Source organism: Dasypus novemcinctus, chromosome 17 (assembly GCF_030445035.2).
Source record: "Dasypus novemcinctus isolate mDasNov1 chromosome 17, mDasNov1.1.hap2, whole genome shotgun sequence".
NCBI lineage: Eukaryota > Metazoa > Chordata > Mammalia > Cingulata > Dasypodidae > Dasypus > Dasypus novemcinctus.
This window is the reverse complement of record NC_080689.1, coordinates 96,818,298-96,835,203: the sequence shown is the minus strand read 5'-3', so window position 1 is coordinate 96,835,203 and position 16,906 is coordinate 96,818,298. Positions and strand designations below refer to the sequence as shown.

The window sequence follows — 16,906 nt, the reverse complement described above, 5'->3', positions numbered from 1 at the left end:
CAGTGAGTTCAGAATGAGCAGGAGTATGAAAATGCATTCAACATCACTAGTGATCAGTAAAATACATATCAGAACCACAAAGTCTCACGCCCATATCTTCCAGAAAGGGTACTCTTAGGATGAGAAAGACTTCAGCAGGGACGGTACGGACTCCACACTAAGAGAGTTGTTCAAATATTTAGTCAGGGAGATAATTGGGAACAGGGAGACTTCATTCATTAACTCACCAAACCTCAGTCAGGTGGGTGACTTTGCCAGTTGATGAGCATTAACTGTTCTTCCAGAGTAGTTCAGTTAAAGGTGAAGCTAATTCTTTGCATAGCTGTTATCTGGCAGTTGGTCTGGAATGTCTTAGGTTCTGAGCCAGTAGAGGAGCCAAGCAGACCACTGGTCACTTGGGATGGTAGTCCAACCCCCAGGAAGACTCACATGAGACAGAAGGTATTGTGAAGATGCTGGGGGAAGAGGGCCAAATATTTGAACATCCTTGATACTTCAGAAGGCCTTTATGTGGGGGAAACTACCTCATATTTTGCATCAAGGATGGAAATGTAGAGACAGGAGGCTGGGTCAGGATAGGTACTCTTCTTGTGGGTGAGCCACCTCCTCCAGGGCATCAATTCTTCCCCTCAGGAACTTTGGAGCAAGAGGATTTTTCAAAGGAACTGTTTCAGTACACCATGGTTGACATGTCACATAACACATATTTGTTGGCTTAAAGGAGTTTATTGTCTCACAGTTTTGGAGGCAGTGATGCCAAGATTAGACTCAGTAAGGTCTGTGCCCTCAGTGCTTGCTTCTGCCTTTCCTCGCCACGATCCAGGGCAACACTGGGGTTATGGAGGTGAGGATTTCTTGCCCCCCCCCCCCCGTTTCCCCAGAATAGTCACACTAATATACAGACTCAGGCTCCAGGGTAGGTCACCATCTAGAATGCCTCTCCTTTACTTCCTTTCCCTGACGACTTGGGGCCATCTGGCTCTCTAGCAGGCCTGTTTTCAAGTGTTTCAGGGTTTGGTTTGGGTTTCTAACCCCATTATTTGTAGTGCCCTCCTAAGGGGTTGGTAATAAACTTTCCTGAAAACAGTAACAACAACAACAACAACAAAAGACGCCTTGGCTGCCTTTAATTCACAACTGTTGTGAAGTAGTTTCCAATATTCCATGCTCTGGTCTTCCAGACAGATATTTTAGTATTTCACACTCAGTTTGGGCCTAGTCCTTTGGCAGAAGTTTTTAGCACAACATAAGAACAGTGTGCCAACTTCACTATTATTGTGCCCCCAGTTTATCCAGTCTGCCTTTGGTGTCCATAAATATCTGTCTGGGAGCGTAGAAAAAGGTCATAACTCCACTGTGGGTATTGCTCTTGGAATTTAGGATGACTTTTGTCTCACAATACTTATACATTACAGTTATGAATTACCATATGAAGAAAAGTAACTGAGCAAACAGGTGAATAATAAGAAAAAGAGCACTAGATATATCAATAAATTAATATGGATTGTGTCTCTAATTTGAGCCAGGACCATTACTTAATTCTGAGGACAGCCGATGAGGCCAATGGTACTAGCTCAGTATTTCAGATCTGGAAATGAGACACAGACAATTGAGTAAATTTCCCAGCTGACATGAAGCAGAGTCAGGAATCAGCCCTGAACATGTAATTCCAATCAATGTCCACGTTCCCAATCACATTCATCTTCTGGCCTTGAACATAACAGCTGCTGTCAAAAACATGCTGGGTAAGGCATTAGAAAAGCAATTCAAGGCAAGTGTTCAGAAGAACATTCGACCTTTTCACTTTTACAGGTGTCATTAGCACTCAAAATAGTTATTTCTCTATGCAACTTAAACATACTATTTAAGAAACTTCAGATGGCATAGCAAAGAGAATCAAAATCACAAGCTCACCGCTGAAAAAATACCAAAGCTATTTTTTTTTTTTTTTAACGTACTGGGGTTGGGGATTAAACCTGAGACCTCATGTATGTGGAAAGCCAGTGCTTAACCACTGAACCACATCGGTTCCCCTGAGTTGGTTTCTTTTGTTTGATTGTTGGTTGGTTGGTTGGTTTTGTTTTTGTTTTTTTTTTCAGAGGTACCGGGAACCAAACCTAGGACCTCCCATGTGGGAAGCAGGTGTTCAACTGCTTGAGCCACATCCATACTCCAATGCTAATATTTGAAAGTATTTCTTCTCTGGTCTTTGACCATTAAAACATACACACGCACACACACACAAGATAAAGAACTCAGTTAACTATCTAACCTGAAGGACAATACAGAATACTGAATACCCCAAATACACTACAACTACAAACAACTTCTCAAGTCTTCTTTAAAGCCCCTTGCCTGGAAATACAAAGATGGGACATGATTTGGATTGCTACCTGAATCTGTGCTCCCCTAATTGCAACCCTAAGACCCTAAATAAGTGCCTTTGTTGCCTTGCAGCTTAGTTTATTTCTCAGTTGACATTACATAGTGTTAGAAACAGGATTCTAAGTCCTACCAACCTGACTCTGGAGCTACTGTTGGATTTAAGCATGGTAAAGGCAAAAGCCCCTTTAGCTCTGCCATCTCCCCCAAAGCCCTGAGTTCCTGTCTGTGAGTCCTCTTGGTTCTGAACATGCCTCTTTTTGGTTGAGGTTCTAGACCTTTTAGGGGTGACTTTTGAACTTTGGCATTTTGACAGAACAGCAGTCCTGTTTGTTTACTTGAACATTTTTCTTCTGGTTTGGCCTGGTGATAGAAGGCCTTTCTGTTGGCCTTTTTTTTTTTTTTTTTTGTATATAGGGAGAACTTATTTGTTTGGCAATTACTTGAATGGGACTTTTAAAATTCAACTTTGATAATGAGCTCTTTTAAGTGGGGGATGCCTCCCTAACAATCAATTTGGCTTTTGTGAGCAAGCAAATTATTTTTGGTCAGCACAGGATGGGCACTTAAACACTATTAGAATGTGTACCACCTTTTAAAGAGAGACCTTGGCCTGATGGAGGAACCACCTAGTGACAGGGCAGATGAGGAGACCCCATCTAATTCCAAGGTAAGGTTGCCTTTCTTTGTCTGAGAAAATTGTCACTTTACTTATTCCTTTCATTTTCAATTGAGTTCAGATATGAAAATTCTGACCGTGTACATTATAGATGACATATACAATTTCCTTACTTAAGGAGTATTCTATTACTGTGTCAAGTTGTTATTTACAAATAGCAAGAGCAGGGAATCAAGTATATGGGCTTTTTAATTGGCAGCATTTTTTCCTTCTAAGAGTAAGAATTTTTTGTGCCAACCAAAATAGACATGAGAGATGCATTAGCTAGGAAAAGTTTGTATCTTTCCATGTGTGTCTGCTACAATTACTTATGGGACCTTTCACTCAACCACTGTTTCCCATCTGTACCAAAAGTGCAAAAGATCTGTGTCAACACTACACAGCATGATCTGATCCTGAGTTTTCTTTAATATAATTACAGGTGGCCTCAGGTACAAGAGAAAATGGTATGCATTTTTGAACTTTAGAAAAAATCTAGATAATTAAAAAACCAGGGTGGAGCTGATGTAGCCCAGTGGTTGAACACCTGCTTTCCATGTATGAGGTTCTGGGTTCAATTCCCAGGGACTGTGTGCTTGCTTTACTCTGAAGAACCACCCTGATTCCAGCTTCCAGGTGAGAATGAGGAATGGGGATGTGATTATTTTCTGGGTTAAGTGATGGCCATCTGTATTCCCTTTAGGTGGTGAGGGTTTGTGTACCAGGGCTGGAGATATCTATGTTAGAGTCTTTGAGATGAGATTGTGAAGGTGAGGGTGGAGAAGCTATTTCCCATCTATATAGCACAATTGCCAGTGTCAACTTCTCAAAAAAACCACTACTACACCCCTTACATATATTTACTCATTCAACCTTCAACACAACCATACTATGACTGTTTATTCCCACTCTTCTGAAGAAGAACGGAGGTGCAGAGACAATTAGCCTACAATTTCAAACATGAGTGTCCCTGATCCTGATGCTATAGCCATAATCTAGCCCCATCACTTGGCCATGCGATGATTCTACACCATGCCAGCACGGGAAACTGAGTGCAGACTGTGAATTGACATAGGGTGAAATGCACATTAAAAAGTCCACATGCCTTTTCAGCTCAGATTCTGAATGATTGCAAGCACAATCTGGTTTACCCAAGTCAGTCCTCCACACTACAGCCCAAACAGATAGGAACTGGGAGATGTTAGCGTATTTCATAACATCAGCATCTTGAGTCCTAGAAATGCTCGGCACTGTTTGCTGCATGCCTTAGGGACAGTGACCAATAAGAACTCAAGTTACCATTTGGCTATTGATCTGGTGTATATCATCCTTGCTGCAATTTTTATAACTGCATTAGAGCCTTAGCACTCAACTCATGTCTCCCCTTAATAATGAGCTATCAAATTGGTGCCTGGATAGTATAAAGATGGACATCCATCACATTCAATGAATAAGCATTCAAGGTATAGAAAAGGAAGACTGGAAGGAAAAATACTACATGATTTATAGTGGTCAATTTTTAAGTGGCAGTATTTAAATATCTTCAAATCTTCTATAACTGAGTATCTTTATGATAAAGGATTAAAAAAACATAAAACAGAATGTTTTGCCTAGACTTGAATCCAGTCCCACAATAAAGTTATAAATAAAATGTCTTTAAAACAATTACCCTATTATTAAACTTTAGAAAGCTAATAAAATGCTCATGTACAAATAACAGCAAAATCCTGCAGAAACAGGTGCTGGACATTGTATGTCCTACCATGGCCCACTGAGTGGACTGGGGGAGAGTGTAAACTACAATGTAAACCATTATCCATGTGGTGCAGCAGTGCTCCAAAATGTTTTCACCAAATGCAATGAATGTCCCATGATGATGAAAAAGGTTGTTGATGTGGGAGGAGTGGGGTGAGGGGGGTAGGGGGTAAATGGGGACCTCTTATATTTTTTGAATGTAACATTTTTTAAAAAATAGAGAAAAAAATCCTATACAAAAGATGAAAAATGGGAAGCAGGTATAGCTCAGTTGTTGAGTGCCTGCCTCCCATGAATGAGGTTCAGAGTTAAATCCCTGGTACCTCTTTTAAAAAAAAAAAAAGAGAGAGATGACATATGTGGAACCATGGATACTGATGATTTTGTAACAGGACAAGGTGATAGTAGCATTTTAGTAGGACTTCAAAATGGCAGGAGGAATGATAATCCATCATTGAACAATGACATGTATTTGGTAACTTTTTTAGATTATTTCACATTGCTTTGGGATGTCATTAGCTACAAAGTCAAGGACTGCATCCCATTTTATTCCTCCACCTCCATTTTGCTATCCTTTTTCCACTCATCAGCAGCTCACACTATCCTTGTTAAATACCTGCTCCATATTACTCTAACCCTTTGTCCATGTCAAGCAAAACTTCAGAGTACTCCAAGGGCAACACTTCCAATGAACTGACTATTACTCTTTATCCTCCTCACTCCCCCAGAGGGCCTGCTAAAATACCTGGGAGCCAGGGCAGTAGAGGAAGCCCCACCTAATTCCAAGGTAAGTTTCCCTTTAGAACCATTGCTTTCTGTATTTTTCTTTTTCCATTCAATTAAAGCTGACCATTACTTTACAGATGATATGTACAATTTCCTTGGTGGGGACTGTGTTCACTTGGCATCTGTTTTGACCTGCCGATCTCTGTTTCAAAAGGACAACCACGAATGGAAGCATTCGATTATAAAAGGACGTTTATCCTTAGCAGCCATATCTTCTTCTTGGATTAAGAATTTTTTAAATGCCAACCAAAATGGAGAGATACATCACACAGGAAAAGCTCATGCCTTCTCCTCAGGTGTCCCCTCACTTGCTTTTTGGTTTCCTTGACTTGACCCTCTTTCCCATCTGGTTTTCTAAAGCCTTCTACAAACACAACATAGCAAGTTGTGATCGTTATAGTGTTTTCTTTTCTGCAACTACAGGTGGCTCCAAGAGCAAGCAACAATAGTATGTATTCTCTCATCACACAATTGCTGAGGAAAAATCTAGATGATGATCAATGAAAATTCCTTGTTGGCTTTGTCTAGAGAACCTCTCCACAGAAAGAAGCTTCCTGATGTGTGTGTGTATGATTCTCAAGGTGCATGTGTGAGAACGTGTGTCCATTTGTGTGTTTTCCTAGATTTCTCTAACACTAAAAAGTTGCTAATGTCAGCTTTCTGTTTAAAAAAATGCCAGCTTCATTTCTTCATGGGTATATGTCAAAATTGTATCAAGTTCTATCCTTTAAATATGTTTAGTTTATTGTATGTCAAATATACCTCAGTAAACCAGGAGAATACCCCATTACCCTTCAGGAAAATGTTGACAGAACTGTAAATGGATAAAATTGTGGGAAACGGACTTGGCCCAGTGGTTAGGGCGTCCGTCTACCACAGGGGAGGTCTGCGGTTCAAACCTCAGGCCTCCTTGACCCGTGTGGAGCTGGCCCATGCGCAGTGCTGATGCGCGCAAGGAGTGCCGCGCCACGCAGGGGTGTCTCCCGTGTAGGGGAGCCCCTCGCGCAAGGAGTGCAACCGTAAGGAGAGCCGCCCAGCGCAAAAGAAAAGTGCAGCCTGCCCAGGAATGACGCCACCCACACTTCCCGTGCCACTGATGACAACAGAAGCGGACAAAGAAACAAAACGCAGCAAATAGACACAGAGAACAGACAACCGGGCAAGGGGGGGAATTAAATAAATAAATCTTTTTTTAAAAAAAAAAAAGATTAAAAAAATTGTATTAGAGAACACCTCTTACTAAGACTTCATAATAAGTCTTCATTTAGTAATAAATCTCACCTCTTAGTAAGCCTTTAAAGTCTGATCATGGCATTTTGATTGGTCATGATAAAAGAAAAGCAGCCATATCTGACTTTTTCAAAACATATGAGATATGGAAGGATTGAGAGGTGAATGAATTTTCGAGTTTCACATCTAGAGAATAGGAAACCATATTCTGGAGATATTAAGTGCTTTGACTCCAAATTCTATACACTTTGTTCACATCTCTTTGGCATGGCGGGATCTCGAATTGTCTATGAGTTTGGAACATTCATGATTTCAATTCTTATTACTGAGCACCACACCTTCAGGGCATCTGCAGCACAACGTAGCATTATCCATTTTTCAAAAGCGCAACAGCCATTTGTGCTAGTAGCTATGGCATGGATGATGCAGAAAGAACATTTCCATCCTCACAATACACTTTCCCGGGCAGCAGCTCTGAGCCTGCCATTGGTCTTTTCATTGAACTCATCTAATACAGAGTATTTCCAGAACAGTCAGAATTTCAGGGTGATAAGTTTGGACATAAGAGCTTTAATGATCCATCAAAATGGGGAAAGTAAATAGTTAAAAGGGGATTCTTTCTCCACCTCGCTCATTTGCAAACCATTTATAATGTCTTATTGAAGGCCTCTGACTCCACAGAGTCCAGAGATGGTCTAAGAACCTGTGGTGATCTTGGGTAGTCAGAAAGCCATCAAGTGGAGAAGGAAGGGATGGGTGTGCCACATTCTCTAAAAACTTTCTTGTAGATGTTTGTGTTCCTAAAGATTGGTTTGTGGATCAGAGGTATGACTCCACCAGCAGTGATGAAAATGACAATCCAGATAGGTAATATCACTCAAGATAGGATCCAATGTGAGTGGGTTATCAGGAACAGTCTAGTAACACTGCTACTTTAGCAACTGAAGAAGGGACTGTGAAATCAGAAAGTAATGGAAATATACATGGAGGTCTGCTTTATTCTTTCCATATTTAATAACAATAGTAAGAAGTATTATCATCATGTTCTTTGAGTGTACTGTGTTTGCAATCATCTTTCCTTGCTATGCTATTTAAGATTCACTTTCCCATAAGACCAATCCTCAAAGCCTTTGTTTTTCCTTGGTTAGCAGCTCTTGGGAATAAAGCACAAGAGAGTGTAGATGAGGTTTTGGTGTTGACCTACAATGGAGGGGATCTGGCAGGACACAAGCTCTCCCAGACTATCAACTAGACTTGGGACAAAGTTCTTCTACTGGGTGCCAGGTGGTGGTTGAGAATTAGGTCTTCTCCCTCTGTAGTTACCGGTCTGGTAGCACTTCATTAATGTTTTATCCTTTCTGACATAAAGAACATGTGCTCTGAGCTGACTACACATGCACCTGGGTGCTGGAAAGGTATCAAAGGAAACATATCCTTGAACATCCTTCTATTCTCTACTGCTCACACAAATCCAAAATCCTGGGATTAGATTAAAACCTGAAATTGCTCCCATTTGAGAGGTTCATGTACAACTCTTTCTCCAACACATTCCAAAGCCTGGCTGGGTTTCTGGAGGCCTTGTGTGAATGGCCTGCCAGGCTTGCTTCACATACTGGCTCTTGCTGTCTTGGAGAGTCTCTGGGAAGCAGGGCCAAGGGTTCCCTGCTCCTCTCAGATTATTCCCATATTACACTGCCCACCCTCTTCAGTAAATCAATTGATCAATTAACCAATCCATTTTAAACCAGGGAGCAACTCTCAGACGCATGGAATTGAATCATGTCCTGCGGGTGATAGTGACCGTTAATCCTATAAATCAAGTGATTGTCCTGAGACTGGTATGACCTTAGGTTCATGGAAGACACTTTGTCCTCACAGCATCCCTATAAGTTTCTGAACTGATTGGAGGGGTTGACTGTAAGGTTAGAGATAAAGTAACTTGTCTGTATTCAGTTAGTCTGAAAGTGATATAATAGGGGATCGACAGGCCACTTAAATAAGTGGAATATTTTGGGAATTCGTCAAACCACTGACGTACTAGCACTGATGGGTGCCTGGACAAGACTGAGGAAAGGTACATGGAGGGGCATGACTGTCGAGTGGGGAACAGGGCAGAGTTGACTGGCTAGAACACAAGACCTGATTCAACTCCATGCTTCTGATAGTTGCTCCCTGGTTAGAGTGGATTGGTTAATTGACTAATTGATATTTTGGAGAGGGTGGCAGCATAATATGGGAATAATATGTGCACAGGGATTGTTCTCCAGTGTTCCTGTATCATAGAACAATATGATTGGTGAAAGTTGACAAGGAGAAAGCAAATGGGCAGTAATACAGAGAGAGAAAAGAGGCAGAGAGGTAGTGAAGGTGGTAAAAAGGAGAAGAAAGACAACATCATGTATAGAAAGACATGGAGAGTATCTGCCTTCTTAGAGGAACTAGAGGATACAGGCATTCCTCACTGGCCACAGGTATAGTATTTGAGAGCTGGGAAAGGGACTCTGGAATCTTAGACCCACTCCTTCACAGCCAAGGTGAAGTGACTGAGGCCCTAGGAGAGGAGTGTGGTGGTGAGGACAGAATTGTGTCCTGGGATAAGACCACACCCTGACATAACCAACAGGAGCTTGAGTTCTGCCCTCAACCCTAACTTTCCCATTTCCTTTCACAAGGTTGATAGATCACCATTACTGCCCGGGTTACCAGGAGGCTTACTTCACAGCTTCTGAAGTATCAGATACAGAGAACAACAATTTGCATGTAATTTCCTTCCTCTTTCTGTCTTTTTTGTAATCTCTCCCTTTCTTATTCATAAGCTCCTCTTTATAGCTTTTCTCCATTCTATCTGTTCCTTATTTTATGATTCTTATCCTGAAGGAAGTGGTCTCATCCAGGAAGTTGAGGTCATGGGAACAACAATGTCTATAAATTTCTCCCATCCTCTTTACCTCTTTTCTTAGCATTGCCCTGGTTTTAACATATGTGCATCACTGAATCAGCTTGCACAAGCCTGAATGGCCCAGGCAGGGAACTGGGCTGGTTGTCAAAGGCTTTGGGCCACACCCAGTGGAAGGAGCACCTGTGAAGTTAGTTCTGGGGTGGGCTTTCCCCTTGCAGGGTGTTCCTGCACATGTGCACATGGTCATCAAGTGGGTTCCTTTCCTTGCAGCTGTCTACACTGTTCAAGGAAGAGAAGTGTCTTTTCATAAATTCTCTTTTCCTAGAATACACTGAAGACACTGAAGAAATGAATGAAAAGACAGGAAGAAGAGGAAGAGGAAATGTGAGTGTGGAGTGGATAGGATAAAGAGAGGAAGGGAAACAAGTTCATGTGCATTCCATTGCTTTCCTAACCTTCTTTTGGCACTTTAGGAAAATCAGCAAAACTGAGGAGAAACTGAGGTTTCCAGCATTCTGTGTGAACATGGAGGTAGAAACAAGAACTGGCTGGTCAAAGTAAATGCAGACAATTAATGATCCGAGGTGTCTTCTGGCTCCTGTTACCCACTCCAGAAAAACTCCTCCCTCCATCTCTATGCCTCCCCAGTGATCCCCACTACTGACAGCACAAAGACCTTGAGCTGGAGGCCTCAGCCTGAGTCTCAGAGGATCTGGAGACGATATGATGTTTGGAGCCTGAGAGGGGATATAATACCAAAGAAATGGAGATGCCTCAGTGCTCAGCCCCTTTTACCCAATTCCCTAATCAGCCAATTGAGGGAAAGTTTATTTTTCATTTTCAAAGACTTACACTGAATTTCAAAAATAGGTTTGACATTTAATTTTAGATGTTAATACATTAAACAATATCTCTCCAACTACTTGTTTTTCTTCATCCTTATGAATAAAATAAATACATAGATAGATATGCACCCTAAACAAAGTTAGAGTGAATGAATGGACCAATAACTGTAAATGTAAGACTTAACATCTGTCCTCCTACCAATGTCTTCCTGAAATCTGTTCCCTCACCTGAAAGGGATCATGGGAACAATATTACCCAACTTCAAGCCAGTGAAGTTGGATTTCAATGCTGTTTACACTTTCATGTCAGTTTTGCTGTTGATAGCACCATGATTCACATTTCTTTCCACAAATATATTACCCCATTTTCTTCTGGCACAAAGTATTATCAAAACTGATGATGAGATGCTAATGTTCTTTTCATAATGCACTTGCTTTACTCTAATGCACAAAAGACTTCATTCTTCCTTTCCACCCTAGTAATTTTAGCTAGAATTTGTCTTGCTATTAGTCATTCTGAGTCAATACTCAGTGTAAGGTTTCAAAGAATTTCTTTCCAGAAAAATAAGGAATTATAATTTTTAATATTTTTTTCATGTCTTTGCTTTGGTTTTCTCATTCAGGCACTCCAGTTATTCATAGATCATACTTTGTATGCCTGCCTTCAACTTCTGACATTTTTTTCCCTCAAATTTGTCAAATACTCACTAATACTTGGCCATCCTACATTTAAAAGCACTATTTTAGAAATAACCTGTAGAAAAAAATTCCTTTAATTTGGTTAGCTGATTTTTAAAATGCCTATACACATAAAAACCTGTCAGCCACATTATGCCATGATCTTATTACCCAGTATCTTGCCAACATGTGAACTGAAACCATAAAAATGTTGGACTCCTACAAATGGGCTCACACTGAGATTTCACAAATGCACTCCCAGGCTTCCTGTATATGGGGACATTGTGCTGCTCACTGAGTAGACAGCCATCTGTGGAAGTCATTGAGCCCTGATCACAGCTACATCTATAACATATTCTTGTGGTGTATCTCTTAAACAAATGACAAGAGCTACATCATTTAAGCCTCCTTCTTGCACTTGACCTCCCCTGCTCTGTACAAGTGACTTGTTCCAGTATCTTCCAGTAAAGTTTGGATGAATTTATGAATTACATAGAGTTTGACATGGCAGAGGAATACAGGACAAGAAATGAGATTCTATCCCAGCTCTACCTTGTTTCCATGGCTGAATGTGAGAGAATCTTCGAATCTTTGGACCAAACAGAGATCATGGGTTAAAAAAAAAAAAAACCATTCATCTAAATCAATTCATGAACTAACAAAAACTAAGAAAACTAAGCTAATTTCTTGTTCTACACTTGCTTTCCAAATGAGGGCAGAAGGCCTTGATTGCCTCTAGGAAACACAGAACCTAAGACAAGGATATCAAATTCTTGGCTTTTCTGAGGAGAAAGAGAATATATTAGAGATATTATGTGAGCAAGGGAGTTGAGCCAAGCAATCAGGTGGTATATACTAGGGTAGAGGGGCAGTGATGGGTGATGTCACCTGCCTATCACTCATCAGGGATTATCTTCGGTGTGAAAGACCCACTCCCTTTCCTTGTCTGACATTTGGTCCCACGCAACTCACCACTTGGCTAGAGGAGGGGACAATGAAGGTGTCATCATCAGTATCTCAAGATAGTCATCAGTAGAAGCATATTTACAGAATAAAGGCAAACTCTTAAGCAAAATGATATAATCACCTAAAATCAGGTACTAGAGGAGAGGGTGGGGAAAGAGAAGGAAGAGAAAACACACTAATTTCATCACTGCTCACAATGAGGATTAATACACACTAAAGAAATGGATGATTAAAGGAAAATTTTAAAAAAAACAATAACTAGATCAAAATCACAAACCAGAAAACATACATATGTACACAGAAGCATACAAGTGCAAGGAGTGTACTTTTGAGTACTCTTGCCCTTTAATAATGTGATAATGACTTTAAGTAGTTTCCAGTGTTAAATACAGTTAAAATCAGCATCAAAAATAGAGAGCAGCTCTTTTTCCTTTTGCAGCCATCACTGAGCGGCAGTAGCCAAAATGAAGTTCAATCCCTTTGTGACCTCTGATCAGAGCAAGAACCATAAAAGGCATTTCAATGCACCTTCCCACATTTGGAGGAAGTTTATGTCTTCCCCTCTTTCCAAGGAGCTGAGACAGAAATATAATGTTCGATCCATGCCTATCCGAAAAGATGATGTTCAGGTTGTGAGAGGACACTACAAAGGTCAGCAAATTGGCAAAGTAGTCCAGGTTAACAGGAAGGAATATGTCATCTACATCAAATGGGGGCAGCGGGAGAAGGCTAATGGCACCACTGTCCATGTGGGCATTCACCCCAGCAAGGTAGTCATCACTAGGCTAAAACTGGATAAAGGAAACAATTTGGTTGAAATGCAACAATATTCTGGTGTGGGAGGAGTGGGGTGGGGGAGTGGGGGGTATATGGGAGCCTCTTATGTTTTTCATAACATAACCTTTTCTGTGATGTATATTCAAAAACACAATTTATAAAAATGATGGGGGGAGAGTGGGTTATATGGTAACCTCTTAGGTTTTTTCAATGTAACGTTCTATGTGATCTATTAACTTTAATAAAAACATTTAAAAATAAAATGATTTCAAATTATAATGATAAACACCTTGATTTTTAGCCCTATGTATTAAGAACTGTTGCAAAGTACCTAGTTATGTGTTATTTCATTTAACCTTTACAACCACCCTATTAAGAAGGGACTCTTTTACAGATGAGAAAACTGAGGCTTACAGAGATGAAGTCACTTGTCCAAGGTTAACAAGGGTCTGCCTGCCATACAGTCTATGTTCACAATCATTCCACCCAGACTGTCTCCCTACAATTGGTGCAGCTGATACCATGAGGGCAACCCACCTTTCCCCTTCTGAAGTGTTTCCAATCAGGGCATGTTGTAATACCTATCCTACATTTATGCCACAAATCCCTTTATTGGCCCCCATGTTGATGCTCAGTCCTGCACAGTCTCCCACTCTAACAGGTTCTTGTGTTGAGCTACATTATTGGGTGGCTGTGAGGACTAAATGCTTTAATACAGGCAATAGTGCCTGGCACATGGAAAGCACCTAATAAATGTTATTACTATTACAGTCATCCTCATTATCCAGGTCACACCTGGGGCGCCTGAGGTTTCCTGAACCAAAATGTTCTCTGGTTACAGTGCCTTCCTCTGTTCCAGATAAACAATGACTCCGATCCTTGGGATTCACATAGTATATTTCCTTTACTGGTCTAAGTATCCTATCAACAAAACCACTTATTTGGGTCAGACTGAGTGAGTCTCTGTTCCCTGTAACCCAAACAGTAAAAAAATATATAGATGGATTGTTTTGATAGGTGAATTTTTAAAAAGTCTCTAAAGTTACATTATTTTTTCAGGAATAAAAATATTTAGAATGAAAGTGTATTAATAAAAAAATTAGTTTCAAATGCAGGTTTTACTATATTACTAAGAGGGAGAAATTTTATCATCACTAGAAGTATAGATATGGGTCCTTTTTGTTTCCAGGTAGCTTACTCAAGAAAATTATGAAGGAAAAAATAATGAATTAGAATTAATCTGTGAAAACAATTCTTGATGTCCTGACACTTGAAACTTAGCTCAAAAACTCTCCTAAGACCTTCATGTTTTCCATGACAACTATTTCATTTGCTTCCTCCTTCCTTATTAGTTATGCATGCAGTTTTTATTATAGTTTTTCTATATTTGATCTTAAATTGGGTTATAATTGTTTTCCTTGAGTTTCTTTATGTGTTTGTCCTGTCTCACCAAGCAGAATATGAACTCCAGTGAAAAGTGTTTCCTCTCTTCATTTCTTTTAAAACGGCAGTGGTGTATAATATAATAAGCAGGAGATATGAAATAAGATGATACAGATGCTAGAGCGTCAAGTCCCAATTCCCTCACACATTGATAAATCACTAAACCTGTCTCAGTCTCCATGGCATTTCTATAAAGAGGAGATGCTCTCTATCTGATTTCAAAGTCCACTGGGTTTTCCACTTTGCTTCTCTGACTCTGGTGGACCAAATTCATGAAAAGAATCCTGAATATTTAAATCCTCAGGTATATGTGGTACCGCTCATATTCAAAACAAATTACTACATGGAAAGTGATGAAATGACAGGTAGTGTCAAATGGCAAAGGCCACCTGATCTGAACTTCTGGAGGGCATTTACCTTCTGACAGTTTATCTTTAAAGCACTGGTTAGAATCAGATTCCAAGCCATGGTATTTCATCACATATCATAAGCTAACACAGTCTGCCTGCCAGCCTGTCCCCCCAGCAAGTCCACTAGTCTAAAGCTAGCTTGCCACCACTCACCGGCTGCAGACTCTGAGCTTTTACCTGGCCATAGAAAATCACAACTTGGTATTTATAGCTCTGACATTCATATAATTTAATGCAAAAATCTCATCTGACTGCACTTACAGATTACAGCTTAAATTGTCTTCTCTTTCTCCCCTCCTCCAATAATTTATGACTAAATAAGAATAAATTAAACAGAAACACTTTCAGTTCACATTTCACCTCTCTTCTGCAGAATCATATCAACAAAATAATAATAATGGTAGAAGTACTCATTAGTTTTCTATAAATTGTCCAAGTAAAATATTCAGGATTCCAACTACTGCACCTGAACATTAGGCTAGCATACTAAAGGAATGTGATTTGTAAAGATGCAGAGGCCACCTTAATGAGCACATTAAAGTGGAAGATCATAAAATAAGAAAGTAGTTTTTTTGTGCTGCTGAAGTAAAATACCTGGTAATTACCAATATCACAGTGGGGTTGCAGAAGTAAGAAGCAAGGTAAGTGTGTTTGATGTGATATGCATTGCATTGAAATATTTAGTAAGTATATGAAAATTAAGAGATCCCTCAGTAGGTTGTAGGATCAGACTCCTGCAGCAGCTGGCAATTGCTGGAGAGTGGATGGAGAATATGTTGCACTTTTTGGACTCCTAGAGCAGCTGGCAATTGCTGGATAGAGGATGGAGACTATGTTGCAGTTCTGGACTCCTGCAGTGGCCAGCAATGACTAGATAGGGCCAGATGTACAAGGGAACATTCAAGTTTTCCATTGGTTTCGTTAGTTTATAATAATAACCGGTTGTTGCCTATGCCTCAAAGGATACACACTAGGAAAAATGAGGTCAGTTTCCACTAAGCCAGGGGTTGAAGGTTTCTTTACCCCTGGGAAGAAGCAGCTGCCGAAATGACACAAAGATACTTGTTCAGGGTCTGTGCCAGGCTAGAGGGGACACAGCTGCTGAGTCCCTAACAGTGAGCATAGGGCCTAGTCCCCCAGGCAAGTCCCCTTTCAGGAAATGGCCCTCCTGAGCCAAGCTCAGGAACCACAGGTAGACCCACACTGCCCCCTGCTAGTAAAATGGCAGAGCTCCACCAGTGTTGAAAGGAGCGCACAGCAGCTTATTCTGTCCTCAATTTAAGGCTGTCTTGAATTTGTGCATCAGTTAGAATATCAACAGGATAATAATAATGGTTGAGGTCATTATTTGTTTTTCATAAATTGTTCAAGTAAAATATTCAGGATTCCAACCAGTGCATCTGAACAACAGGCCAGGATACTAAAAGTATCATAGGATCAAAATCACTTACTTGATATTTCTGAGGCAACAGTAGAGTTCTCATAATTGGGGCTAAATCAGACTTCTTTACAGATACCAGTGGATTCAGTTTTCTCACCTGTCATTTAAACAAAAAGCATGACACCTTAAAAAAATTCAAAAGAAGGAAAACACTACATACATAAAGATATGTATTACAGTGCTATACACTAAAGAATATAAATTACTTCAATGCTAAACAACTGGGAAGTGAATTAGTAAATCTTGATTCTCTAATAAGATGAAGTACTGGGAGCTGATATGGCTCAAGCAGTTGAGCAACTGCTTTCCACGGGGAAGGTTCTAGGTTTGATCCCTGGTACCTCCTGAAAACAAAAACAAAAAAAGAAATAACAAGCAAATCAACAAAACAAATTAACTCAGGGAGCCACGGTGGTTCAGTGGTTAAGCGCCAGCTTCCCATTTACAAGTTCCCAGGTTCAATCCCTGGCCCCGTACCCCAAACAAAACAAAACAAAAATAATAAATAAATAAGATAAAGTACCGTTTAACCCTTCGAAATAGTCATTATCAAGACTGTAAACCAGTAGAGGAAAATACTTGTAATATAACATTGAATGAATAAAACAAATTATAAAGGTGACTGTATATAGCTAC

The 16,906-nt window shown here is 40.2% G+C and overlaps 1 long non-coding RNA gene across 2 annotated transcripts; it reads left to right on the top strand.

Annotated features, from left to right (window-relative positions):
* Window positions 1-314: 314 nt before the first annotated feature.
* Window positions 315-10,629, top strand: LOC131274100 (uncharacterized). 2 transcript variants are annotated; one of them, XR_009181305.2, is made up of 6 exons: window positions 315-441; window positions 2,940-3,052; window positions 3,483-3,676; window positions 5,524-5,582; window positions 10,036-10,094; window positions 10,184-10,629. It is a non-coding gene; the product is annotated as an uncharacterized lncRNA (long non-coding RNA). The 2 variants fall into 2 exon arrangements; XR_009181306.2 differs by lacking the exon at window positions 2,940-3,052 and having other exon boundaries at window positions 326-441.
* The last annotated feature ends 6,277 nt before the right edge of the window (window positions 10,630-16,906 follow it).